This window comes from Eriocheir sinensis, chromosome 43, assembly GCF_024679095.1.
Source record: "Eriocheir sinensis breed Jianghai 21 chromosome 43, ASM2467909v1, whole genome shotgun sequence".
NCBI lineage: Eukaryota > Metazoa > Arthropoda > Malacostraca > Decapoda > Varunidae > Eriocheir > Eriocheir sinensis.
In genome coordinates, this window is record NC_066551.1 from 12665164 (window position 1) to 12677647 (window position 12484).

General features: G+C 48.0%; 1 long non-coding RNA gene across 1 annotated transcript in view; it reads right to left on the reverse strand.

Moving 5' to 3' along the window:
- Window positions 1-12484, reverse strand: part of LOC127010470 (uncharacterized) — a 38968-nt gene that overhangs the window by 11080 nt on the left and 15404 nt on the right. The window lies entirely within an intron of this gene.

Sequence of the window (12484 nt, forward strand, 5' to 3'; positions counted from 1 at the left end):
ACCTGGCACCTCACACACCTGCCGGCACACCTGTAAATTGTGTTGTAATAGTCCACGCCCCCCAGTGGTCAGTATTTGGGCACATTACCTGATAATGCACGAGGCATCTCTCCGCCGTTCGTCCATAATTAAGCAAACATTCGTGTCTTTCCCAAATCAACGGTAAAAATGGATATATGTCCCTCATATCTAAACGTACAGCAATTCTGATGACAACCACTGGATTCGTCGTCATCTTTTACACATAATATTTGACGATTTCAAGCGGAATAATAAGTTTTAATTATTTTGTTACCCCGATAGTAAGGAAATAAACAATGAACCTGGGAGCAAAACTGTGACGTCAAGATCAGGATCTAGATATATAAAACTGCAAATAACGCTCTTAATATTCATTATAGAGTAAAACCAAGACCAGTTTTGATATCCTCGTCACATTCTGCATCAGGTGATACTTGTTCGTGCAGAATTAAGTAAACATTCGTGTTATCCCAAATCAACGGTAAAAATGCATATATGTCCCTTATTTCTAAACGTACAGCAATTCTGATGACAACACTGGATTTGCCGTCATCTTCTACACATAATATTTGACGATTTCAAGCGGAATAATAAGTTTTAATAATTTTGTTACCCCGATAGAAAAAAATAAACAATGAAACCGGGAGCAAAAACTGTGACCTCAAGATCAGGCTCTAGATATAGAAAACTGTGATATTTCTGGCTTAGTTTTTACTCTGAACTTTGCAAAGGGTACCAAATCGATGCAGAAAACGACGACGAATCGAATGGTACACTCAGAATTGCTCTAAGATAAAAATAACCGATATATTTGCATATAACTATCAGGAATCTTCGGGGATTTTTTTAATTTACAGAAATAAACCGCTTTTATGATTTTTTTTTAGGTATCAATTTCCCAGAGGCACTTCATCTTATGTAGTAGAGGATGAGGAAGCCGTTCATGGCCTGAAATCAACGCTCCGGGCAAAATTAACGGTGTTATGGTGTATGGTCCCTAATGCGAAAAACAAGTAAAGTTGATTTTTTCGCTTTACTTTCATTCCATTAGCTCCCCCCCCAATTACCATTAACCCCCGCCCCTTTTAATTATCACCACGCAATTAACTGATCCCATTTACTCCCTGTTCGACACCGAACATGACCTAATTCCTTATTCCACCTACTCCCATTAGCTCCCCCCATTACCATTAACCCGCGCCCCCTCTAATTATCACCACGCAATTTACTGACCCAATTAACCCTCTACTCGACACCCCATATGACCTATTTCCGAATTCTAGGATCCAGATCTTCTTCCTCCTCTTGAGGCCTTATACCGGAGCCATGCACGGTATCCACTGCATCGCGGAGCAAAATGTTCTTCCTCTTCTTCTTGTGACCCATCACAACAACCAATCTTATGAATTGCTGTTTTCTTACTCTAAACTAGCTCGATTTCTCTAGGTAAAGGTCTTCTTCCTCCTCTTCTTTTGGCCTCTCAACAACACCCGAACTTATGCGGTGCTGTTGAAAATTAGGGTGTTGAAATCATGTTAGGTTTTGTTAAGGTACCACAAACTCAATAGCATTTCATAAGATGGGGTGTTGATGAGAGGCCACAAGAAGAAGAGGAAAAAGACCTTTCCGAAGAGAAATTGAGTTAGGTTAGGGTAAGGGAACAGCAATTCATAAGTTTGGGTGTTGTATATTTGCATATAACTATCGGGAATGTTCGGGGATTTTTTTGATTTACAGAAAAAAACGCTTTTATTCCTTTTTCTATTTCCTAGAGGCATTTCATCTAATGTAGAAAAGGATGAGGAAGCCGTTCATGGCCTGAAATCAACATCCCAGGCAAAGTTAACGGTGTTTGGGGGTATGGTCCCCTTTGCGAAAAACAAGAAAATTTGAACTTTATCGCTTAGTTTTTAGTATGAACTTTGAAATGGGCACCTACCCCATGCAGAAACGTCCGCCGATTCAAATTCTTCTTGAGGCCTTATAACGGAGCTATGCACAGTAACCACTGCATCGCGGAGCAAGGTCTTTTTACTCTTCTTCTTTTGACCCATCACACAACACCCAACCTTATGAATTGCTGTTTTCTTACTCTAACCTAACTCGTGAAATCGAGTTAGGCTAAGTTTAGGGAACAGCAGTTCATAAGGTTGGGTGTTGTGTCGACATGAATGGAAAAAAGTGATATTTCTCGCTTAGTTTTTACTCTGAACTTTGCAAAGGGTACCTAATCGATGCAGAAAGCTCCGACGAATCGAATGGTACACAGAATTGCTCTAAGACAAAAAATAGCGGATATATGTGCAAATAACTCTCAGAATCTTCGGTGATTTTTTTGATTTACATAAAAAAACCGCTTTAATTCCTTTTTTTTATTTCCCAGAGGCATTTCATCTTATGTAGAAAAGGATGAGGAAGCCGTTCATGGCCTGAAAGCAACGCTCCGGGCAAAATTAACGGTGTCTGGGGTATGGTCCCCTCTGCGAAAAACAAAGAGGAGGGGGGAGGAAGAGGAGACGGATGAGGAAGAGGAGGAAGTACAGGAGGAAGTAGGAGGAATGTGGTGAGGGAGGAGGAGGAGGAAGAGGAGGAGGAGGAGGAGGAGGAGGAGGAGGAGGAAATGGATGTGGATGAAAAAGAGGAAGAGGAAGAGGAGAAGGAAGAGGAGGATGAGGAGGAGGAAGAGGAGGAAGAAGAGGAGGAGGAAGAAGAGAAGGAGGAGCAGAAGAAGGAGGAGGAGAGGAGAAGGAAGATTAAGAGAAGGAGGAGGAGGAGGAGGAGGAGGAAGAGAAGGAAGAGGAGGAGGAGAAGGAGGAGGAAGAGGAAGTAGTTGAAGAAGAGGAAGAGGAGGAGGAAGAGGAGGAGGAAGAGGAGGAAGAGGAGGAAGTGGATGGAGAAGAGGAAGAGGAGGAGGAAAAGGAGGAGGAGGAAGAGGAAGAGGAGGAAGAAAAGGAAGAAGTAGTAGGAATGAGGGGAGGAAGGAGGAGGAAGGAGGACGAAGAGGAGGAGGAGGAGGAGGAGGAGGAGGAGGAGGAGGAAGAGAAGGATTAGGAGGAGGAGGAGGAAGAGGAGGAGAAAGAGGAAGAAGAGGAAGAAAAGGAATAAGAGGAGGAGGAAGAGGAAGAGGAGGAGGAGGAGGAGAAGGAAGAGGAGGAGGAGGAGGAAGAAAGGAAGGAGGAGGAAGAAAAGAAGGAGGAGGAGGAGGAGGAAGAAGAGAAGAAGGCGGAGGCGGAGGAGGAGGAGGAGGAGGAGGAGGAAGAAGAGGAGGAGGAGGAAGAAGAGATGAAGGAGGAGGAGGAGGAGGAGGAGGAGGAGGAGGAGGAGGAGGAGGAGGAGGAATAGAAGAAGGAGGAGGAGGAGGAGGAGGAGGACGAGGACGAGGACGAGGAGGAGGAAGAGGAGGAAGAGGAGGAGGAGGAGGAAGAGGAGGAGGAAAAGGAGGAGGAAGAGGAGGAGGAGGAAGAGCTGGAGGAGGAAGAGGAGGAGGAGGAAGAGAAGGAGGAGGAGGAGGAAGAGGAGGAGGAGGAAACATGGAAACATGGAAACATGGACTGGCAGGCAGCAGAAAGCCTGTTGGCTCATTACTAGGCTGCCTGCGTTCAGTGATTTAATCAATCCGTTTGCCATAGGAGTGGCTTGCAGGGAAGGATTAAAGCACTTGTGTACCTACTCTTGGGAACGTTCAGTTCACACCCGTTGCAGCAAAGTGGCGATCAATGCGTTTCTTGAAGGAGTTGATGGTCTCTGCGCTAACCACTTCTGAAGGAAGGCTGTTCCAGTGGCGAACAACTCTATTTGAGAAATAACTCCTGCCGATGTCGGTATTGCATCGCTTTGCTTGAATTGTTTTTCCGTTGTTTCTTGTTCTCAGGTTAGTTTGTAGCGTGAAGAGTTTGGAGTGATCAACGTTGCTGAGCTTGTTCAGGTACTTAAAGACTTGTATCATGTCTCCCCGCAGTCGTCTCTTTTCCAACGTGAAGAGGTTGAGTCGCTCGAGTCGTTCTTCATAGGGTTTCGTCCTCAGTGATGGTATCATCTTCGTGGCGCGGCGCTGTACTCTCTCAAGTAATTCAATGTCTTTCCTGTAATTAGGAGACCAGAATTGCACGGCGTATTCCAGGTGGGGCCTTACCAGCGAATTATACAAGGATAACATAACTCCCGGCGTCTTGTATTCGAAGTTCCTCGATATGAACCCAAGCATTGTATTGGCTTTCTTACAGGCGGACTTGCAGTGTTTTGTTTGTTTCAAGTCACTGCTGATGGTGACCCTGAGGTCTCTTTCCTCTTGCACAACATGTAGTGGTTCGCCACCCATGTGGTATATGTGGTTGCTGTTTCTGGATCCGATATGCATTACTTTACATTTGGCAGTGTTGAAGGACATCTGCCATTTTCTGACCACCGAGTGATCAGGTCCAGGTCTCTGGATAATTTCGCAGTCTGCCGTCGTGAGGGCCTTCCCACCCACCTTTGTGTCGTCGGCAAATTTTGAAAGATTGGATTTTAATCCTAGTTCTAGGTCGTTGATATATATGATGAAAAGTATGGGTCCCAGCACTGACCCCTGTGGCACTCCACTTGTGACCGGGAGCCACTCGGAGGCCTGTCCGTTGAGTACAACTCGTTGTTTTCTTTCAGTGAGCCAGTCTTTGATCCACGCTGTCAGATCGTCGCCTAATCCCGCCGACTTAAGTTTCTTGAGGAGTCTTTCATGTGGCACTTTGTCAAAGGCTTTCTGAAAGTCTAGATATATAACATCACTGGGGATATGATTATCCCAGTTTTCATAGATACCTTGGAAGAAGTCCAATAAATTGGTTAAGCATGAGCGCTTGTTCCTGAAACCATGCTGAGCATCGGAAATGATGTTGTTGTCTTCAAGGAACCTAACGAGTTTGTCTCTGATGATCTTCTCGAGGATTTTACCCGCCACTGAGGTCAAGCTGATTGGTCTGTAGTTTAGGGCCACACTTTTGTCTCCCTTTTTGTAGATCGGTGTTACGTTCGCTTGTTTCCAGTCTTTCGGGACTTTGTTTTGTTGTAGTGACTGATTGTAGATGGCGGTGAGTGGCTTGAGGATTTGCTGCTTGAGTTCCTTGAGCAGCCTGGGTGACAAGTCGTCGGGTCCGGTAGACTAATTTGTCTAGGTACTTTTTCACATCCCGTTCGGCGATTGTGCCAGTTTCTAGGGGAGTGATTCCCATCGGTGGGGAAGGGCTCTCGGGTACGGACTGGGTATTCTCGACCGTAAGCACAGACGCGAAGTTTCTGTTTAGGAGTTCGACCATTTGTCTGCTGTCCTGTGTTAGTACGTCACTTTTATCTTTTAGGGGACCGATATTGCTCTTTGTCTTCTTTTTGGTTCTTATATAGGTGATGAACTTTTTCGGGTTGGACTTGGCTACGCGTGCAATTTGCTTTCCATAGTCGCGTTTACGCTGGCGAATGAGTGTTCTGCAAGCTCTGAGGCTTTGATGGTACTGTTCGTGTGCCTCGTCAGTGCTGTTTTCCTTTAGCAAGATGTATTTTCTCTTATTCAAATTAATCGCCCGTCGAACTTGGGTAGTCATCCATGGTGTGCTTGTGGCATTATTTGTTCTCCTTGTCTTCATGGGAACAGTCGTTCTCTCTACCTCCAGGAGTTTGTTCTTAAAGCCGTTCCACGCGCCGTCCACCGGAGTGAGGTTCATGGGTTCCCAAATTGTCTGGGTTAGCAGCTCACGAGCAAAGTTAAAACTGGCTTTTTTGTAGTCTGGAATCTTGGACGTGTTTTCGGTGAGTTCATGGTCTGTTCTGATTTTTAGGCGAATTAGGTGATGGTCGCAACCATCCAGTTTTTCGCCGACTTGACATTCACGTGTGAGATCTGAATCACTCACGAGTACTAGGTCTAATAAGTTATTTTCCCTCGTCGGTTGGGTAACAATCTGAGTAAGAAAAGTGTCCTCTAACATTTCGAGCAATCTGTTACCCTCCCGATCTCCAATCATCGTGGTCCAGTCAATGTTGGAACAGTTAAAGTCCCCGATAATGACTGACTGTTTGTTTTGTGTTATGGTGTGAATTTCCTCGTACAGCGCTTCGTCGTCCGCTGCTTGTTGCTTTGGAGGTCTGTAAACGGTTCCAATCGTTATTTTGTTGTGCTTGCTAGTCTCCAGTTCAACATATACAGTGTCATATTTTTCTGAGTCTTCTTTGGTTATTTCCACGGCAGGGTATTTGTTCTTGACGTAACAGATAACACCTCCTCCTTTCTTGTGAAGTCTGTATTTGTAGAAGCTCTCGTATCCCGGAATTGAGAATTCGGTCATTAGGTGGTCAGAGGTGGCCCACGTTTCGGTGATGGCAATCACGTCCGGACTTTCTACGTCAACATAGGCAAGTAGCTCATCCCGTTTGGGTATTAAGCTCCGCGCGTTGGTGTATAGGACAGAAATGTCCTTCTTGACTTCAACGCTTCGAGGCACAGTAGTCTGGTGTCTGCTTGTGTTTTCTGTTGGGGGCCTTGGTGTGTAATGAGCGGTCCCTACTGGTTGGTTGTTTACGATACTTTGGTGTCCCTCCCGCGCTCGGAGTTTTTTGAGTACAAAAGTACCTCCTCGTTCAGCAACCTACCAAGCCGTGCTGATCCAATCGCATTGAGGTGAAGACCGTCAGGACGGAAAAGGTCGGGGATATCATAAAATGATTCCAATGACTTGCGAACGAAACTTCCTCGTCCTGGCAGAGGTGCTTCAATCTGTTGTTGATGTTCGACGCCTTTCTGTGGAAGCCTGTGAAGGCGTTGATTCTCGGAAGAATCCCGGAGACAATGATGTGGCTTGACTTTTCCTTGAAGCGGCGGATTACTCGTCGGTAGTCAGCTATAATTTCCTCCGTGGACATTGTTTGAACGTTGTTCGTGCCAGCGTGCAAAACAAAGAGTGTGTCCTGCTCCGTGCGGTCTGAGACGAGGTCTACCGCTTCTTCTATATCTTGTAGTTTTGCACCAGGAATACAGTAGCGTCTTCTGTTCTTGATACTTCGTCCACAGAACTCAGTCAGTTGTTCTCTAACAATGCTGTCACCCACCAGTTTTATGTTAACCTTGGTGTTGATCCTTGATCCGTTGAAGTGTGATCCGTCTTCACAGGAGACGGCTGGGAGGATGGTCTTCCGTCTACGCCTGCAAGCTAGGGGGGAGGAGGAGGAGGAGGAGGAGGAGGAGGAGGAGGAGGAGGAGGAGGAGGAAGAAGGAGGTGAAGAGAAGGAAGAAGAAGAAGGAGAAGAAGCAGGAGAAGAAGAAGAAGAAGATGATGATGATGATGATGATGATGATGATGATGATGATGATGAGGAGGAGGAGGAGGAGGAGGAGGAGGAGGAGGAGGAGGAGGTAGAATGAGAGGAAAAAGATGAAGAAGGCGTTGAAGAAGCAGAGGAGGAGGAGGAGGAGGGAGTGGAGGAGGAGGACGAGGGGGACGAGGAGATGGATGAGAGGGCAGCGGAGGTGGAAGCAGAAGAAGAAGAAGAAGAAGAAGAAGAAGAAGAAGAAGGGGAAGAAGAAGCAGAGGAGGAGGAGGAGGAGGAGAGGGAAGAGGAGGAGGAGGAGGAGGAGGGGGAGGGGGAGGGGAACGATAAGGAGGGGGGGGAGGAGGAGGAGAAGGAGGACGTGGGGGACGAGGAGGAGATGGATGGGCACGCAGTGGAAGCGGTAACACAAGAAGGAGAAGAAGAAGAAGAAGAAGAAGAAGAAGAAGAAGAAGAAGACCTCACCTTGCGGGCCATGGCTCTCGTCCGGACCCCTGGGAGGGTGGAGGAGAGGGAGGAGGGAGGTGAAGAAGGGGTGGAGGCAGTCGGAGTAAAAGAAGAAAAAGAGGAAGGCAAAGAAGAAGAAGAGGAAGAGGAAGAGGAAGAAGAAGAAGAAGAGGAAGAAGCAGCGGGGGTGGGAGCGGGTAGAGGGGGACGTTGGTTCAACTCTTTAAGGCACTCGGTTAAACCCCTCTCTAAATCTGAGATCCTCTTTTCCTTTTGACAGTGTCTACATGACTCCGCCCCCTTATCAAAATATTGTGGGGCGAAGCGTCCTTTGCACCCGGGGCATTTGCGTAGTGATGAAGCCATATCTTTTATTGTTATCTTTTGTTATGTTTTGTTACCTTTTAACTTCAGAAAGAATGAGTGAGTGAGTGGCAGTAGGTCAGGTGGGAACGATTAACTCCCTCCTGTCTGACTCGGGCAGGTGTTCTCGTTAGACTTCCCTCTAGGGGATTCACGCGGCCGGGTAGGGGAGGAAAAAACAAAGGGTCTCCAGGGAATTTCGCCCTCCGCGCGGCTGGGTATACGCCGCGGCGGGAATGTACGGACCGAAACAATGAAAGAAAATCAGCCTGAAAACAAGGACCTCCTAGTACACTTCTTGGAAAATAATATGTAAATTATGTGTAGTAAGGTTAAGAAGGAGCTTAATACAGTTAGGAAGGAGTTGTATGTGCACCACAGTGTTGTGAGGAGGTGTAGGGGAGGTGTAGGGTGTGGGCAGAAGGGATGAGCAAGTGTGCTAGGAAGAATGTGTTTAAGTAAAGTGAATATAACACTTAGCACTTAGCAGAGCAGGTCAGCGAAGCAGCAAAGCAGCAGCAGCAATAGGAGAGCCTCAGGATATGCTGGAGAGCACAAAAGGAAAGCACAGCTGCCGAGACAGCGAGCGTAGTTGACACGTGTGACCCCGAGGCCAGGTCGCGGTCTACTAGGAGGAGGAGGAGGAGGAGGAGGAGGAAGAGAAGGATTAGGAGGAGGAGGAAGAGGAGGAGGAAGAGGAGGAAGAGGAAGAAAGGGAATAAGAGGAGGAGGAAGAGGAAGAGGAGGAGGAGGAGGAGGAGGAGAAGGAAGAGGAGGAGGAGGAGGAAGAAAGGAAGGAGGAGGAAGAAAAGAAGGAGGAGGAGGAGGAAGAAGAGAAGAAGGCGGAGGCGGAGGAGGAGGAGGAGGAGGAGGAGGAGGAGGAGGAAGAGGAGGAGGAGGAAGAAGAGATGAAGGAGAAGGAGGAGGAGGAGGAGGAGGAAGAGAAGAAAGAGGAGGAGGAGGAGGAGGAGGAGGAGGAGGAGGAGGAGGAAGAAGAGGGGGAAGAGGAGGAAGTGGATGGAGAAGAGGAAGAGGAGGAGGAAAAGGAGGAGGAGGAAGAGGAAGAGGAGGAAGAAAAGGAAGAAGTAGTAGGAATGAGGGGAGGAAGGAGGAGGAAGGAGGACGAAGAGGAGGAGGAGGAGGAGGAGGAGGAGGAGGAGGAGGAGGAGGAAGAGAAGGATTAGGAGGAGGAGGAGGAAGAGGAGGAGGAAGAGGAGGAAGAGGAAGAAAGGGAATAAGAGGAGGAGGAAGAGGAAGAGGAGGAGGAGGAGGAGAAGGAGGAGGAGGAGGAGAAGGAAGAGGAGGAGGAGGAGGAAGATATGAATGAGGAGGAAGAATATTAGTAGGTGGAGGAGGTGGAAGAAGAGTAGAAGGAGGAGGTGGAGGAGGAGGAGGAGGAGGAAGAAGAGGAGGAGGAGGAAGAAGAGATGAAGGAGGAGGAGGAGGAGGAGGAGGAGGAAGAGAAGAAGGAGGAGGAGGAGGAGGAGGAGGAGGAGGAGGAGGAGGAAGAGGAGGAAGAGGAGGAGGAGGAGGAAGAGGAGGAGGAAAAGGAGGAGGAAGAGGAGGAGGAGGAGGAGGAAGAGCTGGAGGAGGAAGAGGAGGAGGAGGAAGAGAAGGAGGAGGAGGAGGAAGAGGAGGAGGAGGAGGAGGAGGAGGAGGAGGAGGAGGAGGAGAAGGAAGAAGAGAAGGAGGAGGAGGAGGAGGAGGAGGAAAAGGAGGAAGAAGAGGAGGAGGAGGAAGAAGAGGAGGAGGAGGAGGAGTAGGAGGAAGAGGAGGAGGAAGAAGAAGAGGAGAAGGAGGAAGAAGAGGAGAAGGAGGAAGAAGAGGAGAAGGAGGAAGAAGAGGAGGAGTAGGAGGAAGAAGAGGAGGAGGAGGAGGAGGAGGAGGAGGAGGAGGAGGAGGAGGAGGAGGAGGAGGAGGAGGAGGAGGAGGAGGAGGAGGAAGACGAGGAGGAGGAAGAGGAGGAGGAGAAGGAGGAGGAGGAAAGGAGGAGAAGGAGGGGGAAGAAGAGGAGGAGTAAGAAGAGGAGGAAGAGGAGGAGGAGGAGGATTAGGAAGAGGAGGAGGAGGAGGAGGAAGAGGAACACAAAGAAACACAAAGGAAGAACAAACAACAGTAGACCTGCTGGTCCTTACGAGGTTGTTTGTGACAAGCTACACTAACTATGTAATCAAAGGTGGAAGATGAAGGACAGCAAAGGCGAAGGCTCCTCCCCACCCCCCCATCCCTCCACCCAAAGCTGGCAGGAAAGGAAAAAGAACCATGCAGCATGGAAAAACTGCATGGAATTTATGTAGGAAAGAGGAAAGAACTATCATTACTGCTACCACTAACCGGGCGATAAAAGCGGACAAGAACACCAGTATTCGAAAGAACTTAACGTTATTACGACAATGAATAATATCTTAGTTGCTGGTTGGATTCAAAACACTTGTCTAATCTATTCTTGAAGGAGGAGGAGGAGGAGGAGGAGGAAGAGAAGGAGGAGGAGGAGGAGGAAGAGGAGGAGTAAGAGGAGGAGGAAGAGGAGGAACAGGAAGAGGGGGAATAAGAGTAGTGACTCCCGCCGGGCGGGAGTCACTACACCCCTGTTAGGGTAGCCAAAATATGTACTCCCGGCCGGCCTTCCAAACCCAGCGTTTAGAAAAATGCTCGGCCGGCCGGGAGCACAACAACTAGGGACCTATCTCTTAGGGTCCGTCCCACCCGCCACATTAGAGCCCCCGGCCAGCCGCGCGCGGAGAGCTTATAGGTGCTAAGACCGTTACCCGACACAGAGCACACGCCCACCGGAGGAGGAAGAGGAGGAGGAGGAGGAGGAGGAAGAGGAGGAGGAGGAGGAGGAGGAGGAGGAGGAAGAGTAGGAGGAGGAGGAGGAGGAAGAGGAGGAGGAAGAGGAGGAAGAGGAAGAGAGGACTCCTGCCGGGCGTGAGTCACCACACGCCTGTTAGGGGTAGCCAAAATATGTACTCTGCCGGCTGTCCAAAAACCTAAAGCGTTTAGAAAATGCACGGCCGGGGAGCACAAACAACTAGGGACCTATTCTCAGGGTCCGTCCCACCTGCCAGCATTAGAGCTCTCTGCCACAGCTGCAAGTGGAGAGCTTATAGGGGCAAGACTGCTACCCGACACAGACAGGAAGAGAAGAAGAAGAAGGAAGAGGAGGAGGAGGAGGAAGAGGAAGAAGAGAAGAGGCAGAAGAGGAGGAAGAGGAGGAGGAGGAGAAAGAGGAGGAGGAAGAGGAGGAGGAGGAGGAAGGAGGAGGAGGAGGAAGAGGAAGGAAGAGGAGGAAGAGGAGGAGGAAGAGGAATGAGGAAGAGGAGGAAGGAGATGAAGAGGAGGAGGAGGAGGAGGAAGAACACAAAGGAACACAAAGGAAGAACAAACAACAGCAGACCTGCTGGTCCTTACGAGGTTGTTTGTGACAAGCTACACTAACTATCTAATTAAAGGTGGAAGATGAAGGACAGCAAAGGCGAAGGCTCCTGCCCCACCCCCCATCCCTCCAGCCAAAGCTGGCAGGAAAGGAAAAGAACCATGCAGCATGGAAAAACTGCATGGAATTTATGTAGGAAAGAGGAAAGAACTACCATTACTGCTACCACTAACCGGGCGATAAAAGCGGACAAGGACACCAGTATTCGAAAGAACTTAACGTTATTACGACAATGAGTAATATCTTAGTTGCTGGTTGGATTCAAAACACTTGTCTAATCTATTCTTGAAGGCCGTAACTGTTGTACTATCAACGACATCACAAGGTAGAGAGTTCCAAACATTAACAACTCGATTGAAGAAGAAGTGTTTAGCTTCGTGCGACGAGAATCTTTTACCACTCATCTTCAAATTGTGATTTCTTCTTGTTCTATTTGATCGATCAATTGTAAAGTAATCTTCCGCATTAATATCACTGAATCCTTTGAACATTTTAAACACTTCTATTAGATCGCCTCGCATTCTTCGTTTTGATAGGCTGAATAAATTTACTTCTTTAAGCCTTTGTTCATATGACAAATTTCTCAACCTAGGAATCATCTTTGTTACTCTTCGTTGGACCCGTTCCAACTTTTCTATGTCTTTTCTGTAGTAGGGAGACCAAAACTGTACACAGTACTCTAAACGGGGTCGAACCAACGAATTATACAGTTTTAATATTACTTTTTCCGATTTATTATTAAAGACTCGTCCGATGAAGCCAACCAATTTATTTGCAGTTTTAACTACCTCTGAACAATGCTGACCGGGCTTTAAATCGAGGAGGAAGAAGAGAAGGAGGAGCAGTAGAAGGAGGAGGAGAGGAGGAGGAGGATTAAGAGAAGGAGGAGGAGGAGGAGGAGGAGGAGGAAGAAGAGAAGGAAGA